Raw genomic sequence first — 9890 nt, 5'->3', positions numbered from 1 at the left:
ACATATGTAATACCCTTTGTAATACTTTAAGCAATAAAAAATAAATAAAAAAGAAACATTTATAATAATTGGACAGTTAAAAATAAATAAATAAATAAATAAATAAGAAAATAATTTACTTTGTTTCAAGAATTACAATGAGTTTCCTTTCTGTAAGTACATAGAAACCTACAATTTTCAAAGTACTGTAATATATATGATATGGGCCCTACTCTTCAGCACAGGACTTGGCAAAACAGAAGGTATTTGATAAATAACTTGTTGAAAGAATAAAGTCTAGTGAAGTGCCCTAATTACACAGGTAAGAAGAAGGAATAGAACATTATATTTAAAACTTAAGTATTCTACAAAATATCCAAATTCACAGTTCATCGGTTAACAAATCTAGACTGGATTTTCCCAAATTTAAAGGTGGACTTTATGAAACATAGTTCAGGGTTCAACTCTTCTAAGGTGCAAAGTGATATGGAATTTGGGGGAAGGTAAAAAATTTTTTTAAATTTTTCAAGAATATTCAAATAGGCAGTGCCCTCGGTGGTCCTGGATCTGTCTCTTGCTTCAACAGTGTTTGGATGGAACAGACCCAGAGATGCCCCTTTTTCCAGTCTCAGCCACTCTCCTGCATCTTATCCAGTCACCACCTTCAGAACCACCTCCAGGACCAGCCAACACACAGGTTTTTTGTTCTGCCTTAACTCCTTATTGCCGAACAACCATGAATTATTTCACTGAGGTGGAGGCTGTGGTCAACCGCCTGGCCAACCTGCATCTGTGGGCCTCCTACACCTACCTCTCTCTGGGCTTCTATTTCAACTGATGATGTGGCTCTGGAGGGCAAGGGCCACTTCTTCCCTGAGTTGGCGGAGAAGAAGCTTGAGGGCACTGAGCATCTCTTGAAGTTGCAAAACGAGCGCGGTGGCCGCCTTCTCTTCCAGGATGTGCTGAAGCCTTCCCAAGATGAGTGGGTGGGGCAAAACTCAGGACGCCATGGAAGCTGCCCTGGCCTTGGAGTGGTACCTGAACCAGACCCTTTTGGAGCTGCATGCCCTGGGTTCTACCCGCCCAGACCCTCATCTCTGTGACTTCCTGGAGAAACACTTCCTGGATGAGCAGGTGAAACTCATGAAGACGACAGGCAACTACCTGACTAACCTCCATAGGCTGGCCGGCCCCCAAGCTGGGTTGGGCGAGTATCTCTTTGAAAGGCTCACCCTGAAGCATAACAAGGAGCCTTTGGAGTCCAGAGGCCTTTGAGAGGCCCCTCTGCATTCCCCTGGTGTCTGGCTTTTACCTGAGCCTCTTCCTGAAACTACTAGCCATTCTTTTAACCACCCTGAAGCCCTCTCCCATGCATTGGACCAAGTGAAACAATAAAGCTTTTGGAAAAAATAATACTCACTCTCTTGGCAGCTTTAAAAACATTACTTAAGCCCTGCTGGTGTTGCTCAGTGGTTGAACATCGACTTATGAACCAGGAGGTCAGGGTTCAATTCCCAGTCAGGGGACATGCCCAGGTTGTGGGCTCGATCCCCAGTGTGGGGGGCAAGCTGAAGGCATTGATGTCTCTACCTTTGTCTTTGTAAATCAATAAAAATATTTTTTAAAAGAAGGAAACGAAAAATCAAACTGACATTTGAAAAAAAATTACTTAATAGAAAAAAAATCTATTTGACATGAAGCTAGAGATCATCTAATCTTCCATTCCTTCTGCTCATGCTCATAAAGAAATAGGCAGCTCCCTATATAATATGAAAAGAACATACCCTTCTACCTCTTAAAGAAAAAAGTCAAACTTTCTAATCAGATATCTAAGTTCCATCATTAATAGCTTTGTGTTAAACAGTGCCTTCTTCTTATAGTCCTTTTCAAAAATAAAAAATCTTGAAAGGAGAATAGCCTACCATTCCTAACTTCTTAGAGTAAATGAGTGGATCAGATATCAGGGTAACTAATAGGAAAGGACTGGGTGCCTGATGGGATGGGGTTGCTGAAGGAAGATAAAGAACCAGAAAAGGAACCACGAATGCCTGAACAACTGAAAGCAAAAGAATAGGCCATTAACATCACTTTCTCTCACTTCCCCTCCTACCCCTTCAATCCCTGTCCTTCTCATCTAGTTAACTCTCTTACTTATTTTCCTTTTCCCTTAACCACCTCCAACATCCAATTGTTTTCTTCTGTTTATTCCCTAGTTTTTAACTCTCACTCCCACTTTCTTTCATTCACCCACACGGAGGACTATGCTAAAGTGAAATTTACCTATAGACTTTTCACTCTTCCTGTAAGCACCTGTTTTCTTACTGCCAGTCTTAACTACTTGTCTCCCTCATTCCCAGAAATTTCTTATTCAAAAGTAAGAAAGAAAATATCCTTTTTAAACACTCCCAACTTGTCCCATTTAACTGCCACCTGACAACCCATGGTTTCTTCATTACACCTTCCCTATCCTCAAAATCTCTGATTCCCCTTTCCTCACTCCTTCTATCTATATCTTTCCAGAGCTCTCATAGAGTGCCTTGAAAGCATTTATATAATAGTTGTATTGAGATATAATTCACATACCATACAATTCACCCCTTTAGAGTGTTAAATCAAAGGAGCTTAATATAGTCATTTCTTGCTATCTATGGGGATTGGTTCCAGGACCCCTATGGATACTAAACTCCATAGTTGTGCAAGTCCCTTAAATAAGATGGTGTAACATTTTCATATAACCTACACACATCCTCCCATATACCTTAAACCATCTCTAGATTACTTATAATATTTAATACAATGTAGATAACATTACATTGTTTAAGAGTACAACTCTAAGATCCAAACTGATCACATCATTTCAATCAACTTAAATTCAGTCCCTGATTTCTATAGATAAGGCTTAGGTTTAATATGTACTTTGTTTTTCTAAAATTATAAGAATTAAATTAAACCAGTGAAGTAAAAGATTTTTATCCTTGATGATATTTTAGCTGTTTTAAAATACTTTATATTCTTTCACTTTATAGCATATTATTAGAAAACCATTTTTTTCCTAGTACACTTGGATGACCATAAGAAATTATTCCAGGCAAAAATTCTCCTATCTGTACATCTACTCTTGGTCAAGTTTACATGTTGTTCCTTTCTTCATGTTACTGGTTTATGTTTGCTTTTGGATTTTTTTACTTTCAGAAAGACAAAATACACATCGGTGAACAAATGTACTTTTCCATAATACTATTATCACTTTAAATAAGCAAAATAATAAAAGGTGATTCTTAAAGGCCATATTCTACTTCCTGTTAATATCCCAGTTCTTTATTCTTTACTAGTACTCCAAAATAAATGCCAATTGAAATACTTAATATGGAATTTCAGCTTAAATGCTTACAAGTTAAACAAAATCAGTGTTTTACTTAAACTAAGTCACTTTTTCCATTTTTTGTTTCGGCCCTCAGAAATGAGATATAGTTAATTTTAAATGTAAAACTTTGTACACTATGCAAATCATGTCTGTGTGTCTAAGAAAAATAACAAACTTAATGAGGAATGTTAAAAAAAAATCAGAACCCATTAGTTTAAAGATACATAGGAGCAGCCAAAGATGACAAACACGCATAAAATTCAAAACATAGTGGGAAAGGGAATAGGCACGGAAACACATAAATCAGTGTTTTGAATTCTTTTTCTCTGTGGGTATAATTGTACCTTAGTTTCTTATAATGATTTATTGAGGTAAATATTCTGTATGGTTTAACAGCTACAGCTTCAAAGTGTCAGGCACAGGCTCTCCTTTATTCATGAGGCAGCTGAGAATTGGGATGTGAATTCACTTCTGTATTCTGAGACTTGGCAAAGTTTGTTTTTAAGGTCCTTATAAAGAATTCATGTTGATGCAGTCTATTCAAATGTGAAAAACACTGTGCTGTAATGAGTGAAATAGAAAACCTTTACAGTAATTCTGAAGAAAAGGTATATAAATTGAAATAAGCCACACAGAATTACTTTCAGCATAGTAAAAATTTCCCCTGAGTTCACCTCAATCATTTTTTCAGGTTTCAGGATGCCTATACACCCCATCATTGGATGGGCTACTAAAATAGATACTGAATCTAATATCAACACAAAAAGGAAATAAAGAGAAATAAAATTAAGTTTCAGTTTGTAATATTCACAGTACGAAGTCTTTTAGGTTGCTTTTCAGTTTGCACATGCTATTGCTCTGGGACCAAGGTATATACAACAGCAACCTGTGATACCAGTTACACAGTAGAATGTTAAAGCTACCATAAAGCAACTTCATAGTTTGGAGGGGGCAGGTAAGTAATTTACCAAATACAGTATGTTTCCTTTGAAAGCATCATACCAATGTAAGTTACACATGTATGCTTAAGGCACAGAGCCCTATCTTGGAACTCATCGATCTTATGCTTGACTATGTCAAGACTTTCAGCAGGAAATTCAGATTTTTTCCAAGAAATCCATGTACCTTACATATGTAAGTTCAGTTTCTCCTTCTTGAAGCACTGACCTATTGGCCTCAAAATATCATACTCTACTGATTCATTGCATCCTCACTAGCCACTACCTCTTAGCTTCCACTGCGTAAATCTAATTCTTCTACCTAACTTGTAAATTCTAGGTTCCTCAGACTCAGATCAGAGTCCTTTGCAACTTCTCTAATGCCCATGGATTTAAACACCATTCTTATGTTAATGGTCCCCAAATATGTATCTCTAGCCCTGACTTATCTGAATTTCAGATTTGAATATCTAACTGTCTTCTCTTATTCCCAAAGAAATAAAAAAATCAAATCATGATACCCACCAAAATCTGTCCACTTCCCCCTTCTGAGTAGATAGAAATTGCTCCACATCTCTCCATCTCCACCACTACCACTTAACTCAGGTCCTCATTATTTCTCACCTGGACTATGCAACAGCTTCACTTCCACTCCTAAACCCCCTCTAACCCATTCTCCGTGTATAATAATAAAAGTGTAATATGCTAATTAGACCAGACTACCTTCCGGTCGAAGCTGCCGCGGCGGGGGGCCAAGCCTCTTGCACAAATTTCGTGCATTGGGCCTCTAGTATTATAATAACAGTGGGTTTCTTTAAAACATCAGCTCAATCACTCTTCTGCTAAAAAATCTTGAGTGCTTTATCATCGCACTTAGGATAAAATCCAAAATCTGTATCATGATCTACAAAACTTTGCCTGACCTTTCCAACCTTATCTCATGCCACTCTCCCCTCCTCTTTTCACTACACTCTAATTCACACTGGTCTTCTTTTAGCACCCAGAATACACTAAGCTTTTTCCAGCTTTAAGGTCTTTTCAGATGCTGTTCCCCAACCTAAAACCCTTCCCCTTAATTACCTGGCTGGTTCCTCATCCCGACTTACTCACTACCTTAGAGAGACAGTCCCAAACCACATTGTCGAGTATCCCTTGTTTATTTCCTATGGCACTTACTACATTTTGTAATTGTTTTATGTATTTTGGTTGTCTACCAAAATAGAACATAAGCTACATAGAGACTAATAACTTATTTATGTTCCTAATTAATATTTCCAGTAACTGGCATAATATAGCTCTCAATAAATGCTTGTTAGATGAATGAAAACCAGATGTATATGATTCTAAAAACAATGTTCTTTCCACTATATCATATTACCACCTTAAAGGATTTTAGAAATCATCTAGTCCAAAACTCTCATTTTAAAAATGGAAAAACTGAGATACAGAAAAACCAGCAATTTGTCCAAGGATACCCAGTAATAACTGACAGAGCCACAATGACCCTAGGCTTTCTGACTTCTGATTTAGGTTTTTTTTTACATACCACATTGCTTTATTCTGATAAACCTCACCAAAAAAATATGCCTAAGAAGTTTTCTGCAAAGTGACCAAAAATACCAGTAAAAACGTTTGCAATCATTTACAACCTCAGCTAATACAGGAAAGAAAGAAAAAAAATTTAAGCAGTAATATATAAAGCATTTGATTATCAAAATCTTTTACATAATTGGTTTTTTAAATTTGAAAATATAGACAAATGGTTCTCTATTTTACATTACATAAATCATTTACTTTACAATATAAACAAACAAATTTATGTAATATGGATAATACATTTAGAATAAACTTTCTTAGGGAAATCATACTTTATTCATAAAACTGTATTATAAGTTTTCTCAATAGCCAGTAATTCTCTAAAAATCATACAAAATACAAAATTCATGTAAGTTTGAAACTAAACAAGAACTAAGCAAAATATCTACAGTTAATGATAATCATAGATAAAAGAAACTATCAAACCCAGTAATTCTATACTGCCTACTTCCAGAATCTAATCCAGGGGTGGGCAAACTTTTTGATTCAGGGCCACAATGAATCAAAGCAGTCTACATTGCAACAACTGCATACTACCTCCAGGTCCTTCCACTCCTCCAGAATGTAAGTTTGAAACTAAATAAGAACTAAGCAAAATATCTACAGTTAATGATAATCATAGATAAAAGAAACTATCAGGCCCGCAGGCCGTAGTTTGCCCACGGCTGATCTAATCACTTGTCTGCAAAACATTTAGCCATGTGTCTATTTACTCAGTCCATGAATCAAAGCAGTCTACATTGCAACAACTGCATACTACCTCCAGGTCCTTCCACTCCTCCAGAACTCAAATGAAATAGCTTCTAAATCATTTTAAGCCACTACTGTCACCTAATGGAGGAAACTTTGATTTACTTTTTCTTTGCCAACAACTTCTTCCCTAATAAGCACATTTTATCCACACTCACTACCTGTCTATTTGTGTATATGTTTACATTTCCATAATAAAAAGCTAGAAAAACTAACCTCTGTCACTAACCATTTTAGTCCTTAAAAACAGCCATGTCTCCATCTACCTCCTTCCTCATCTTTTAAAGAATCTATATATATAAAAGCCTAAGCAACCATCGCAAGCGAACAGACGACCGAACAGGCTGAGTGGGGCGACCAGGCCAGCAGGGGAGTTAGTGAGGGGCGACCAAACAACTGAGCAGCAGGCTGCGTGGGCGACCAGGCCGGCAAGGGGGTTAGTGAGGGGCGACCAAATGACCGAGCAGCAGGCTGCGTGGGGCAACCAGGCCGGCAGGAGGGTTAGTGAGGGGCGACCAAACAACCGAGCAGCAGGCTGCATGGGGCGACCAGGCTGGCGGGGGGGGGAGGGGCAGTGAGGGGCGACCAGGCTGGCGGGGGAGGCAGTTAGGGGCGACCAGGCTGGCATGGGGGGCAGTGAGGGGCAACCAGGCTGGCGGGGGAGGGGGCAGTTGGGAGCGACCAGGCTGGCAGGGGGGACAGTAAGGGGTGACCAGGCTGGCAAGGGGGGGCAATTAGGGGCGATCAGGCAGGCAGGCAGCTGAGCAGTTAGGAGCCAGTGGTCCCAGATTCTAAGAGGGATGTCTGACTGCCGGTTTAGTCGGACATCCCCCGAGGGTTCCTGGATTGGAGAGGGTGCAGGCTGAGCTGAGGAGACCCCCCGCCCCCCGTGCACGAATTTCATGCACCAGGCCTCTAGTCCTATATAATAAAACCCTAATATGCAAATCGACTGAACAGCGGAACAACCGGTCGCTATGATGCACACTGACCACCAGGGGGCAGGCGCTCAATGCAGGAGCTGCCCCCTGGTGGTTCAGTGCGCTCCCACACGGGGAGCGCTGCTCAGCCAGAAGCTAGGCTGATGGCTGGCAAGCGCAGTGGCAGTGGCGGGAGCCTCTCCCGCCTCCACTGCAGATGGGCAGTAAGGAGTGAGGGGTCCTGGACTGCGAGAGCCCCAGATTGCGAGAGGGATGTCTGACTGACGGCTTAGGCCCAATCCCCAGGGCAATTAGGCTTAAGCCAGGAGGCAGACATCCCCCGAGGGGTCCTGGACTGCGAGAGGGTGCAGGACAGGCTGAGGGACCCCCCTCCCCCCACAGTGCATGAATGTCATGCACCGGGCCTCTAGTTCTACATAATTTTTCAAAAGTACTCTAAATAAAATACAAATTCTCTTCTTTTACTTTTAGTATTACAACAGTATTTATTAGTGCCAATAATAAACATTTCTACTATAATACAGTTCAAATAGGATTAGGTAGACTATCCTAGTGAAGGAGAAATTATTTATAACATTGTTCTATGGGGGAAAATCTGCTTCTATGGAACTTTTGTTTGATATCCAATTTTCCTAAAGTTACTAACAAGAATACCATAGATTGTGCGGCTTAAACAACAGACATGTATTCCTCATGGTTTTGGAGGCTGGGAAGTCCAAGACCAAGGTGCTGGCAGATTCAATGTCTGATAAGAACCCACTTCCTAGTTCACACACAGTTGTCTTTTTGTTGTGCCCTCCCACGGTAGAAGGTGCAAAGAAGTTCTTGTGGTCTCTTTTAAAAGAGCACTAATCCTATTCATGAGGGCTCTGCCTTCATGACCTTATCATCTCCCAAAAGTACCACATCCAAATACCATAACATTGGGTATTAACTCTCAACAAATGAATTTGGGGGAGGGGGTGCATAAACATTTAGTCTATAAATATAATCAGTCGTGTTCATTGTTTTGCCCTTATAAAAATTTCACAGTTATTATACCTTTGTTATTTACCTACCAGCTGTTCTGAATGTTCTGTCTTTACTTCTCATTAGATCTTTTTAGGCCATCAGATGTGACTCTTGCTGCTGCTCATTACTATGCAAATTACCTCAGAATATACTGACCTTCTATAGGTTTCTGATTTAAAAGTCATCATTTACAGTCTGGTAAAATAGTCCTGTTGGAAAAGTTTCAAAATATGAATTTCAGTAGTAAAGTTCAAGTTCTCTTTTTCTCATTTTTGAAACTCAAAATCCTATACCTCAAATATAGGCTAACACCCACTATTAATACACATTACAGTGGAATACTCCTAGAAGCATCACTAAATCATATCTACTCTGTAAATCATGGAACATTCTCCCATTCTATCATGGAAAGCCCCAAAACTGTGGTGTCCATTGTGGTAGTCAATAGCAACCTGTAACTTAATGGGCACTGGTAATGTGACTATCCTAAACTGAGATATGTTATAATATAAAATACACAGTGGACTTTTAAAGATTTAGTATAAATAAATGTTAAATATCTCAATCATTTTATATTGATTACATGTTGAAATACTACTCTGAATATAGTGAATCACATAAAATTCATTAACATGAATTTCACCTATTTCTTTTTACTTTTTTAGTGTGACTACTAGAAAATTACATACATAACTCACATTTGTGACTCATATTTCTATAGAACAGCACAGGTCCAACTGTTATAAAGAGTTCTACTGTACCTAGAATGTTTATTCTTCCTCCTCTTACAAAAAACTAAATTCACCTCATCATGATGATGGTGACGACAATAATACCTTAAATTTTACCAAGTACTTTCAAATCTATGACCTCATTTGATTCTTTTGATCTTCTACTTGGAGTTAGTTCCTCTCTCCACATCATCTCAAACCATCACCATCTAGGACCCATGCATTTTTGTAATGCATTAATTAGAGAAAGTCTATTTTCTAGAATTGAATAAAAACAGAAGAGAAGCCCGGCCAGTGTTGCTCAGTGGTTGAGTGTCGACCCATGAACTAGGAGGTCTCGGTTCAATTCCTGGTCAGGGCACATGCCCGGATTGCAGGCTTGATCCCCAATGGGGGGCATGTGGGAGTCAGCCAATCAATGATTATTATCACTGATGCTTCTCTCTCTCTCCCTCTCTCTTCCTCTCTCTGAAATAAAAACATTTTTTTTTTAAAAAGAAAAAATATATCAGGACATTAGTAGATAAAAAGCCTTTGAGGACATTCAGATTTCTATAGTAAGTTAGTTTTTGGTGTTTGT

The 9890-nt window shown here is 39.0% G+C and overlaps 1 pseudogene; it reads left to right on the top strand.

Annotated features, from left to right (window-relative positions):
- Positions 1 to 715: 715 nt before the first annotated feature.
- On the top strand, positions 716 to 1254 carry LOC102435131 (annotated as a pseudogene).
- Positions 1255 to 9890: the final 8636 nt, after the last annotated feature.

This window comes from Myotis lucifugus, unplaced genomic scaffold (genome assembly GCF_000147115.1).
Source record: "Myotis lucifugus unplaced genomic scaffold, Myoluc2.0 scaffold_124, whole genome shotgun sequence".
In the NCBI taxonomy this organism is placed as follows: domain Eukaryota; kingdom Metazoa; phylum Chordata; class Mammalia; order Chiroptera; family Vespertilionidae; genus Myotis; species Myotis lucifugus.
Note: the sequence above shows the minus strand (reverse complement) of the source record. Positions and strands in the feature narration are given on the sequence as shown.